Source organism: Phyllobates terribilis, unplaced genomic scaffold (genome assembly GCF_046119375.1).
Source record: "Phyllobates terribilis strain yellow unplaced genomic scaffold, ASM4611937v1 Scaffold_495__1_contigs__length_1321142, whole genome shotgun sequence".
Taxonomy (NCBI): Eukaryota; Metazoa; Chordata; class Amphibia; order Anura; family Dendrobatidae; genus Phyllobates; species Phyllobates terribilis.
This window is the reverse complement of record NW_027363255.1, coordinates 773,904-786,675: the sequence shown is the minus strand read 5'-3', so window position 1 is coordinate 786,675 and position 12,772 is coordinate 773,904.

The window sequence follows — 12,772 nt, the reverse complement described above, 5'->3', positions numbered from 1 at the left end:
AGACCATGCTCAGATTATGGTCTAAGAGGCTTGTGTCAGTGCACCACTGCACAACTGACAGATAAAGCACTGTAATTAAGGTTGAGCGAGTATGTTCTGTACGAGTATGTTCTGTCTGAGTATGCTCGGGCCGAGCTCCGAGTATTTACAGCTGCTCAGTGATATGTTTGAATCCCTCCCGTGTGCATGATTTGCGACTGCTTGACATCTTTATTACATGTGAGGAATGTGTAAGAAACAGACATTCCTCACATGTAATAAAACTGTCAAACAGTTGCAAATCATGCACACAGGAGCGATTCAAACATATCACCGAGCAGCTGTAAACACTCGGAGCTCGGCCCGAGCATACTCGGCGAAAGGGTTAATAGAACATACTCGCTCAACACTAACTGTAATGCTTGGGCATGCTTTATAACAGCGATCAAAGTGAAAGTCCACTTGATGGACTAAGTCGAAAGATTTTTTAAAAAGTTTAAAAAATTTGTAAAAATGTAAAAAAAAAAAAATAGTGAAATAATAATTAAAAATTACATTAAACCAATAAATATTTTTATGTAAAAAAAAACCAAAAAAGTAAACATATTTGGTATTGCCGCGACCCGACCTATAAAACTGTCAAACTAGTTAACCCCTTTAGTGAACACAATAAAAATAAATATTTTAAAAAAGAGGCAAAAGCTATGCTTTTTTATCATACTGCCGAACAAAAAGTGGAATAAAACAACAATCAAAAAGACGAATGTAAATAAAAATGGTATAGCTGAAAATGCCATTTTGTCCGGCAAAAAGCAGGTTGCCAAACAGCTTCATCAGGAAAAACATAAAAAAGTTATAGCTCTCAGAATAGAGTAATGCAAAAATAATTATTTTTTCTATAAAATAGTGTTTATTGTTTACAAAATAGAGTCACTGATAGGGGTTTTTCACTGTTTAGGCACATCAGGGGCTTTCCAAATGCGACATGGCGTCCACTCTCGATTCCAGCCATTTTTGAGTCCAAAAAGTCAAACTGAGCTCTTTACCTTCCGAACCCTGCCATGTGCCTATAGAGTAGTCTTCTCCCACATATGGGGTATCAGCAGGGCCAGCATCAGCACTTGGGCAAGCGGTGGTGCTCACTCACCGTTAGGGACCCTGGTGCGCTATGGGGCCAGTGAGTCGGGGGAGCATGGTGCCAGCATTCGCGAGTGAGCCCCCATGCTTTGTTCAGGGCCCTGGCATTTATACTTACCTCATCTCAATGCTCTGCAGCTCCGGTGTCTTCCGTGTCTTCTGACACTGTGATGTGTCAGGGCAGAGGGCGCAATGACATCAGTACACTGCGCCCTCAGCTCTGACAGTGCAGAGAGTCAGAAGACGCTGAGGAGTCCTGACCTGCCACCAGCAATGAAACGTGAGTATTTATTTATTTTTTTTAAATGTATGGAGCATTATATGGAGCCCATTCTCTATGGAGCATTATATGGGGCCCATTCTCTATGGAGCGTTATATGGGACCCATTCTCTATGGAGCATTGTATGGGGCCCATTCTCTATGGTGCATTATATGGGGCCCATTCTCTATGGAGTATTATATGAGGCCCATACTGTTTGGAGTTTTATATGGGGCCCATTCTATATGGAACATTATATGGGGCCCATTCTCTATGGAGCATTATATGGGGCCCATTCTCTATGGAGCATTATATGGGGCCCATTCTCTATGGAGCATTATATGGGGCCCATTCTCTAAGGAGCATTATACGGGGACCATTCTCTATGGAACATTATATGGGACCCATTCTCTATGGAGCATTATATGGGGCCCATTCTCTATGGAGCATGTGCCCAGAGGCATAGCTAAGGGTTGGGTTCAGGGGGGGCAAAACTTCTGAGTGGGCCCCTAACCATGTAACCCTGATTACAAATATGGTGGTGCACCCTAATAGTGGAAGTAGGAGAACTTCAGCAGATGACCGTGCTGTTGCTAAAAGAAATCTTTATACAATGATTAACACTGATATTACTGCCATACTGTGTTGACCATATAGTAGTAGATACCAGTATTGCAGAGCATATAAGAGATTACAGTACAGATATATATAGTACCTTACAGGTGACGTCCTTTCTGCTAGAGTCATTCACTTTTCCCGTCTTTTCCACCTGTCCCAGACCGATATAACGACTTCTCCAGCCACAGCTCATCTGCAGAGATCACAACAAAGACACATATGACTTCTCACATTTCAGGCACCAGCCCCATCTATCCCAACCTGCACAAACCCCTCATCCTGCTGATACCCCAATGCTGAGCCGCTGCTGCTGAATGTGTCCCTATTACTGATCCTCTTAGTATCCCAAATAATAAAGCCCACCACTGTGCCCCCTCATAATAATGCTAACACTGTGCCTCTTACAAAGTAAAATCCCCCCTTTGTGCTCTCTAGATGGTAAAACTACCCCTTTAAAATATTACTGCCCTGTGCAAGTGCCCTAGAAAACAGTGCCCACATTTTGCCCCTAAAAGTAATAATGCGTCAGGTGCACCGTTGACGGCCACAATACCGTAAGTGCCCCTATAACAATAATGATTCTTAAGTGCCCACTTAACATTTAATAATGTCCACTGATTCCCCCATGTACAGTAATAATGACCCATGAGTCCCCAGCATTGTTTATGTGGTCGGTTAGTCATGTGACTACATGTATGTTATTTGCATGTGTTGACTAGACTCTCACAGCTTGTCTCAATTCTCTTGTATTGAGAGAAGCTAGTCGACATATGCAAATAGCATACATGTGGTCACATGCCCGCCCGATCCCACTGTTGAAATTGGGGGCTCATGACAGCAGGCGCACCATACCCTGTCATGATTTGCCCGTCTGCAGTCACATAGAGTGACTGCAGACTTTTATCCCAAGCCCGCACAACCCCTTTAATAACTTTATACAAATAATAAGCTGCTTATTATGAAATTATTATTAAAGGGATTGTCTAGTCTGAAGCTACAAGTCTGCTGTGACTATGTGACTGCAGACTTGTGAATCCTCACATTGCATGCACAGCACACTGTCTAGGCTCTCTGGTTCGGGGAGCGGGTTGTCATGAGACCTCAAGTATGCGATTTGCATACACCTGGCCACATTCCGACTAGACTGTTTCCGGTCTTGCTCAATACACTTGTATTGAATGGGGCCGCGAAGTTGGAATGGGGCCAGGAGCATGTAAATCACATACTTAAAGGGGATTTCCCACGAACAAAAGTACATTTTAATCAATAGTTACTGTAATAATAATCATTTCTACAATTGGATGTATTTATAAAAATGTTCCTGTGCTGAGATAATCTTATAAATGTTCCCCTGCTGTGTACTGTGTAATGGTTGTGTCTGACCGTACAGAAACATGGTCTGATTGTACCACACCTCCTGGGCAGGGGAGGAAGCAAAAGAGCGTACAGACATTACAGCCGGGGAGCACAGCTGATTCTTTCTTTTAAGTAAAACATTGTTTAAAATGGACAGGGAAATGTTTTACCTCACAGAAAGAATCATCTGTGATCCCGTGCTATAATGTCTGTATACTCTTTTGTTTCCCACCCTGTTCAGGAGATGTGGTATGATCAGACCATGTTCCTGTATGGTCAGACAAGGCCATTACACAGGGGAACATTTATAAGATTATCTCAGCACAGGAACGTTTTAAACACATCCAATTGTGGAACTTATTATTATTCCAAGATCTATTGATTAAAATCAACTTTGGTTCATGGGAAAAACCCTTTAGCCCCTTAAGCCTCGGAGCATTTTCCGTTTTTGCATTTTCGTTTTTGCTCCCCTTGTTCCCAGAGCCATAGCGTTTTTATTTTTTGGTCAATATGGCCATGTGAGGGCTTATTTTTTGCGGGACGAGTTGTACTTTTCAACGCCATTACTAGTTTTACCATATCGTGTACGGGAAAACGGGAAAAAAATTCCAAGTGCGGTAAAATTCAAAAAAAGTGCAATACCACAGTTGTTTTTTTTTTTTTACCACGTTCACTGAATCCTAAAACTGACCTGCCCTTCTTATTTTACAGGTCATTACGAGTTCATAGACACCAAACGTGTATAGGTTCTTTTATATTTAAGTGGTGAAAAAAATTCCAAAATTTGGTAAAAAAAAAAAAAATAGCGCCATTTTCCGACACCCATAGCGTCTCCATTTTTCGTGATCTGGGGCTGGGTGAGGGCTTATTTTTTGTGCGCCGGGCTGACATTTTTATTGATAAAATTGTGGGGTAGATCCGATGTTTTGATCGCCCGTTATTGCATTTTATTGCAATTTTGCGGCGACCAAAAAACGTAATTCTGGCGTTTAGAATTTTTTTCTTGTTACGCCGTTTACCGATCGGATTAATTATTTTTTTATATTGATAGATCGGGCGTTTCTGAATGCGGCGATACCAAATATGTCTATGTAGGTTTTTTTTTTTAATATTTTATTTTGAATGGGGCGAAAGGGGGTGATTTAAACTTTTATATTTTTTTACTTTTTTTTATATTTTTAAAAACTTTTTTTTTTTACTGTTTGCATGCTTCAATAGTCTCCATAGGAGACTAGAAGCAGCAACTGTCCGATCGGCTCTGCTACATACAGGGGACGAGCAGGTCCCCTGCATGCAGCAGAAATGGTCCTGTGCTATGAGCGCCGACCAATAGGTGGCGCTCATAGCGACCAGATCATGACAACCACAGGCGTCTGCTGCAGACCCTGGGTTGTCATGCCCACCCATCGGTGATCCGCGATCACGTGACGGGGTCGCCGATGGGCGGGGCTTATGCCGCGCTACCCGGAAGCGCGCGTTAAATGCCACTGTCGGAGATTGACAGCGGCATTTAACATGTTAACAGCCGCGGGTGGATCGCGATTCCACCCGCGGCTGTTGCGGGCACATGTCAGCTGTAATAATCAGCTGACATGTGCTCCGTTCAGTGCGGGCTCAGCGCCGGAGCCCTCACTGAACGGGGGGTACGCAAATGTGCGTACCAATACGGCAAGCGTTGTTAAGGGGTTAAGGTCACATGACAACCCGCTCCCCGAACCAGAGAGCCCAGACAGTGTGCTGTGTGTGTAATGTGAGGATTCACAAGTCTGCAGCCACATAAAGTAACTACAAAAGACAAAAAATATATCTCATACCCTACCATCATTATACAGTTATATGAAAAAGTTTGGGCACCCCTATTAATCTTAAGCTTAATGTTTTTTAAAAATTGGTGTTTTTGAAACAGCTATTTCAGTTTGATATATGTAATAACTGTTGGACACAGTAATGTTTCTGCCTTGAAATGAGGTTTATTGTACTAACAGAAAATGTGCAATCTGCATTCAAACAAAATTTGACAGGTGCATAAGTATGGGCACCCTTATCATTTTCTTGTTTTAAACACTCCTACCTACTTTTTACTGACTTACTAAAGCACTTTTTTTGGTTTTGTAACCTCATTGAGCTTTGAACTTCATAGCCAGGTGTATGCAATCATGAGAAAAGCTACTTAAAGTGGCCACTTGCAAGTTGTTCTCCTGTTTGAATCTCCTCTGAAGAGTGGCATCATGGGCTCCTCAAAACAACTGTCAAATGATCTGAAAACAAAGATTATTCAACATAGTTATTCAGGGGAAGGATACAAAAAGCTGTCTCAGAGATTTAACCTGTCAGTTTCCACTGTGAGGAACATAGTAAGGAAATGGAAGAACACAGGGACAGTTCTTGTTAAGGCCAGAAGTGGCAGGCCAAGAAAAACATCAGAAAAGCAGAGGAGAAGAATGGTGATATCAGTCAAGGACAATCCTCAGACCACCTCCAGAGAGCTGCAGCATCAAATTGCTGCAGATGGTGTCACTGTGCATCGGTCAACTATACAACGCACTTTGCACAAGGAGAAGCTGTATGGGAGAGTGATGCGAAAGAAGCCGTTTCTACAAGCACGCCACAAACAGAGTCGGCTGAGGTATGCAAAAGCACATTTGGAGAAGCCAATTTCTTTTTGGAAGAAGGTCCTGTGGACTGATGAAACCAAGATTGAGTTGTTTGGTCATACAAAAAGGCGTTATGCATGGCGGCAAAAAACCACAGCATTCCAAGAAAAATACTTGCTACCCACAGTAAAATTTGGTGGAGGTTCCATCATGCTTTGGGGCTGTGTGGCCAATGCCGGCACCGGGAATCTTGTTAAAGTTGAGGGACGCATGGATTTCACTCAGTATCAGCAGATTCTTGACAATAATGTTCAAGAATCAGTGATAAAGTTGAAGTTACGCAGGGGATGGATCTTTCAGCAAGACAATGATCCAAAACACCGCTCCAAATCTACTCAGGCATTCATGCAGAGGAACAATTACAATGTTCTGGAATGGCCATCCCAGTCCCCAGACCTGAATATCATTGAACATCTGTGGGATCATTTGAAGAAGGCTGTCGATGCTCGGCGACCATCAAACTTAACTGAACTGGAATTGTTTTGTAAAGAGGAATGGTCAAAAATACCTTCATCCAGGATCCAGGAACTCATTAAAAGCTACAGGAAGCGACTAGAGGCTGTTATTTTTGCAAAAAGAGGATCTACTAAATATTAATGTCACTTTTCTGGTGAGGTGCCCATACTTATGCACCTGTCAAATTTTGTTTGAATGCAGATTGCACATTTTCTGTTAGTACAATAAACCTCATTTCAAGGCAGAAACATTACTGTGTCCAACAGTTATTACATATATCAAACTGAAATAGCTCTTGCAAAAACACCAATTTTTAAAAAACATTAAGCTTAAGATTAATAGGGGTGCCCAAACTTTTTCATATAACTGTATATAAATGTAAAGCAAAGTTGCATATTAAATATAGGGTACTTAGTGAACTATTTTTGATCAAAAAAAGTATACAAAAATAGTTCACTAAGTACCCTATATTTAATATGCAACTTTGCTTTACATTTATATATAATGATGGTAGGGTATGAGATATATTTTTTGTCTTTTGTAGGTTTTGCTTCTTTTTGCTAGTGTGAACATGCTCCTATTTCTTGCATGTGTACCATCTTAGACCTCAGTTCACATTGCTTGGTTTTTTAGCCACATAAAGTAATTGCAGACTTGTACATTTAGACCAGACAATCCCTTTAAATGTTGTACAGCTCATGCCATGGTTAGTGTATGGGGGTTTGTTATACTATCAGGCAGGGGCTTATAATAAGACCTAAACGGTAAATATAATAAGGCTGGTTTCACATGTCCGTATATTTCCGGTATCGGAAAAACCGGTACTGGAGATATCTGTTTCTTGTATGCCGGTGTGTGTTATACGTGTTGCACCCGTGTGCGGCCCGTGTGCCGCATCAGGATCACACGTACGGGCGGCTGGGAATCAGTGTCCAGGTAGCGCTGCCGAACGCTGCCCTCATCATGGTTCAGTGCCATCACTGCGATCATCACCAGCAGTGGCAATGATGAGGGTAGTAGTAGTGTCTGCTCCTGCAGTGTCCCTTTGTAAAAATAAGAATAAAATAATAAAATCCGTGTGGTATGTTTTGCGGACCGTGCATCTGCAAAAAAACGGACATGTCAGTGTGTGGAGCACACGGACACACGGTCTGTGAAAACACACTGACATGTGATCAGACCCATAGATTTGAATGGGTCTGCGTGTGTCAGTGTCTCTAGTACGTGTGGAAACTGTCACCACTCGTACCGGAGATCCTGACCTGTGAACGAGCCCTAAGTCCCCTACCTCCCTATCTCCACCCTCCCCAGACAGCAACTATGACATGAGATTGCACATAATCTCAGAACACAAGGCCCTCAGCGCCACCCCCACCCCCACTACCCCAATTCAGCTCCCCCTCTTCCCCTCACATTCACCCCACTGTCTCCCACAGTAACATCATATGCTGTCATTTATTTTAAAACTAAAAAAACTGGTTCCAGCAGCACTTACATATGAAGGTGATTGATGACTGGTCCGGGCCAGGCCCTGTCTTGGCACAGGTTGCACAACCTAACTGCAGCAGCTCACTAGGACCCAGGGTCCAGCGTGGACCAATCAGAGCACTGATGGTGTGGAGCTAACCGCAGCGCTGCCAGCCTGTAGAAGAAGATGAGGTTAGCAGCACTTTAGCCCTCACCGTGCACTGCACTGAGACTCTGCAATTGGCTGCTGTGCTGTGCAGCCTGCAGAGTCTCAGCTCAGAAAGAGAACAGCAGCGTCACCTCAGAGAGCCGCGGTCGCCTTCTGCTTAACAGGGTGGGCCCCTCAACGTGACGCCCCCTTTACCCCCCAGTAGGTACGCCACTGATGGGGCCCATTCTCTATGGAGCATTATATGAGGCCCATTCTCCATGGAGCACTATATGGGGCCCATACTGTATGCAGTATTATATGGGGCCCATTATTCTGTATGGAGCATTATATAGGGCCATTATACTGTATGGAGCAATATATGGGGCTCATTATACTGTATGAGGCATTATATGGAAGCCCTTATTCTGTATGGAGCATTATATAGGGCCCATTATTCTGCATGGAGCAATATATAGGGCTCATAATACTGTATGGAGGACTATGTGGTGCCCATAATACTGTAAGGAGGACTATGTGGTGCCCATAATACTGTATGGAGGACTATGTGGTGCCCATAATACTGTATGGATGACTATGTGGTGCCCATAATACTGTATGGAGGACTATGTGGTGCCCATAATACTGTATGGAGGACTATGTGGTGCCCATAATACTGTATGGATGACTATGTGGTGCCCATAATACTGTATGGAGCACTATGTGGTGCCCATAATACTGTATGGATGACTATGTGGTGCCCATAATACTGTATGGAGGAATATGTGGTGCCCAGAATACTGTATGGAAGACTATACTGTTCGGTCTAAAATGAAGACTTTAGAATCCCCCCAGGTCACGCCCTGTGCGCTGCGGGGATTCACCAGTTTCTGAGCTATTTACAATAGATATCACTCATGTAATGTAAGAAATAAGTGAAATCTTGGGCATTGTACTATACCTACAGTATATTTCTCTGCTGTATCTGTGCATCATGTACCATGGTATGTGTAAAAGGGGCCCATGAGACACTTTCGCCCAGGGTCTACGAAAAACTGGAGCCGGCCATGGGTATCGGAGTACTCTGGAAAAATTGCACAACAAATTTTGGGGTGCATTTTATCCTGTTACCCTTGTGAAAATATAAAATTTGGGGCTCAAGCAACATTTTTGTGAAACAAAGTAAAATGCTAATTTTTTTCTTCCACGTTGTTTTAATTCCTGTGAACCAATTGAATGGTTAATAAACTTCTTGAATGTGGTTTTGAGGACTTTCAGGCTATGTGCCCACGATTAGGCTATAGCAGTGCTTTGGGCACAATGTATTTTCGGTGCGTCCAAAAAGCTGGGACCGATCACGCAGGTGTTCATTAAACACATGCGGATTTACTGCATCCAATACATTCTATTGGGGAAATTTCTGTTGCGGAAATGCTGACATGCTGCGGCTCGTAAAAACCGCGCCACGGGTGAGTTTACGCGGCATCAAATAGAAGCACAGTGGGCATGGGATTTCTATAAATCCCACCACTATGCTTCCAATATGGAACAAAGCGTTTTGGACGCAGCACTGCTATTACGGATCGTGGGCACGTACCCTGAAGGGTTCAGTTTTTAGAATGGAGTCACTTTTGGGTATTTTCTGTCATATAGGCCCCCCATAGTCACTTCAAGTGTGATGTGGTCCCTGAAAAATGGTTTTGTAAATTTTGTTGGAAAAATTAGAAATTAATGGTCAACTTTAAACTCTTCTAACTTCCTAAAAAAAAAAAAAGTTTAAAAAAATAGTGCAGATGTAAAGTAGACATGTGGGAAATGTTATTGATTAACTATTTTGTGTGACATAACTCTCTGTTATAAGGACATAAAAATTAAAAGTTTGCAATTGCGAAATTTCAGATTTTTTCACAAATAAACGCAAGTCATATTGAACAAATTTTACCACTGGCATGAAGTACAATAAGTTAGCAAAATAAAATTTCAGAATCACCGGGATCCTGTTGAAGCGTTCCAGAGTTATTACCAGATAAACGGACGCTGGTCAGAATTGTAAAATTTGCCTGGTCAGGAAGGTGAAAACAGGCTTTTAGGGTGAAGGGGTTAAAAGGAACCCCCAATGTAAGTGGTCAATGGAGAGCGCAGGATAAACGTGACCTGAGTTTTATTCTGATTTTTGGTAGGTAGAATGAACAAAAAAATAGCAGTACAATAGTCCTTATTTTTATTTTTGTGCGGTTCCTCGTGCGGTATAAGAGATAAGGTGGATTTATTCTTGGGTCGGTACAATTACAGCGAAACCAGCGTTATATATATTTTTTATGTTTTGCTGCCATCACAGTGTAAAATGCTTTTTTATAAAAAATATTTTTTTCATCGCCATATTCTGAGAGCTGTATTTTTTTTATTGTTTGGCGAACAGAGCTGCACGAGGGCTTATTTTTTGCGCGAAGCCCCATTTTGGGGAACATAACATTTTTTTGATCACTTTTTATTCAAATTCTTTAGATGCAGAATGAAGAAAAAACAGCAATTAAATGATTGATTGTTTCAATTTATTTTTGTGTGGTTGATGTTATATAATTTTTATGCTTTGCTACTTTTATACACTAAAAACAATATTTTACAAAAATGGATTTGTTTTTGCTCCGCCATGTTATGAGAGCTATAAGTTTTATTTTTTTCTAGAGTAAGTCATATTAGGGCTTGTTTTTTGCGGGACAATTTTGAGTTTTCTTTTATACCATTTTTCTTTATATATGTATTTTTGATAACTTTTTATTCCATTTTTTGTGTGTTAGTATGATGAAAAAGCGACATTTTTGGTGTTATTTTTTTTTTTACTGTGTTCACCATACGGATTAAATAATGTGACAATTTTATAGATCTGGTCGTTTCAGACGCGAAAATTCCAATTATGTGTACGAGTTTTTATCTTTGTTATAACGCAAATGCTGCTTTTTGTGATTTGTGTGTGCTTCTTTTTGGATTTTTACAGACATTTTATTTTTTTTTTGTTTTACTTTTTCACTTAGTCTCACTGCGGGACATATATAATTTTTACTTTGATCGTCGTTGGTCTCTAACAAGCCACTGTACCCTGTGGTCATCACATGGGGTCATTTAACCCTTTAGATACAGCTGTTGCAAGTAACAGCGTTATTTAACGGGTTAATCGGACCCCATCGGTTCCAAATCCGTCCGGGCCGATGCCACAGAATGCCAGCTGTCATTTAAGGGGATAATAAATATTTTTAATCTTGATTCAGGCGTCGCTCCCTAAACACTGGACCCCCGTGCCTAGTGGCGAATACGGACCTGTGGACTGTGCATATAGTGTACATGGATGTACACATGTGGGTGACTGTGCTGTGTGTCAGCGCAAGGATTTCCATATGTGTGGCTATATACACATTACTCCAGGATAAAGGCCTGGGAGAATAGCACTGGGGACTCTCTCAGCAGCCTGCTCTGTAGGCAGACTAGAATCCCCTCCATTCCAGCAGCCATGTCACTGATAAACTGTCTACAGCTGGTGCCTGCTGTGATAGCCTCCCCTTCAGAGGCTCCAGTCTGGTCACCTCTATTCAGAATGGAGACCTGTTGGAAGCCATATTCCACACACAGCAAAAGCAGCTTCCCTTCCTGGAGACAACAGCAATGAGAGCCGTGTGACGTGGAGGCTCCGCCCCTCCCGATGACGTCACCGCAGAGTCTAGCATCTCTAGCTAACGCCCGCAGAGGCAGTCGCTGGTATACTGCGTGCAGTACACAACGTATCTGGCGGGAGCGGGTGAGAGAGAGCGACCGTTACTACAGATACAGCGACATCCACTGCGAACAAGAAGACATCTTCTCATCTCCAGGAGACTGTGGCAGCTGGCAGGAGATGGCCATTCTATCAACACCTAAAATGGCGAGGCTGGTAAGTTACAAGATGGAGGCGCTGTGTGCTGATGGGCTGTGAGAAGAGCAGGCAATAGAACTTCCCTGCCTAATCAGCCCTGATGTTACTGAGTGGAAAAAAGCTTTAGAAATCATTTCTACTGTCCCTGTTTCCTGTGCTAATGAGGGCTTTGCCTAGTGGGTGTTAGGTCCCTCCTTCCCATGTTGTCAGGCCCCTGTTGGTGTGATAACATCATTTGCGCGAGCGACATCATCGCCGCTCATGCAAATCTCGCGCATGCGCCGCTCATTCCGGCAGCGTCACTGCATCTCTGAAGCCAGGTGTACAATTCCCCGCATCAGAGGCGCACTGCGCATGTTCGGAGGTTTAGAAGATGGTTTGCGCCTCTGATGCGGGGAAGCGTACACCCGGCCTCGGAGAAGCAGTGACGCTGCCGGAATGAGCGTCGCATGCGCAAGATTAGCATCAGCTGGCGATGACGCCGCTCGTGCAAATTATGTCATCACGCCAACAGGGGCGTGACAACATGGAAAGAGGGCTGACTAGTCTGGGGAACGAACGCCCTATCGACTAGTCAAACCTTCGTTAGCATAGGTAATGGGGAACTTGTGAATGTTTTTTAAACCTTATTTTCACTCAGTAACGTTATACGGGGCTGGTTAGGCAGGGAATTTGCTGATACATAGGTGAATGCTTCTGGGTTGGAGGGCATGGGGGACCTGACAGGTTCCCTTTAAGCATATTCACATAAGGGCAGCACGCTGCATTGTATTTTATTAATGTCATTTTTTTT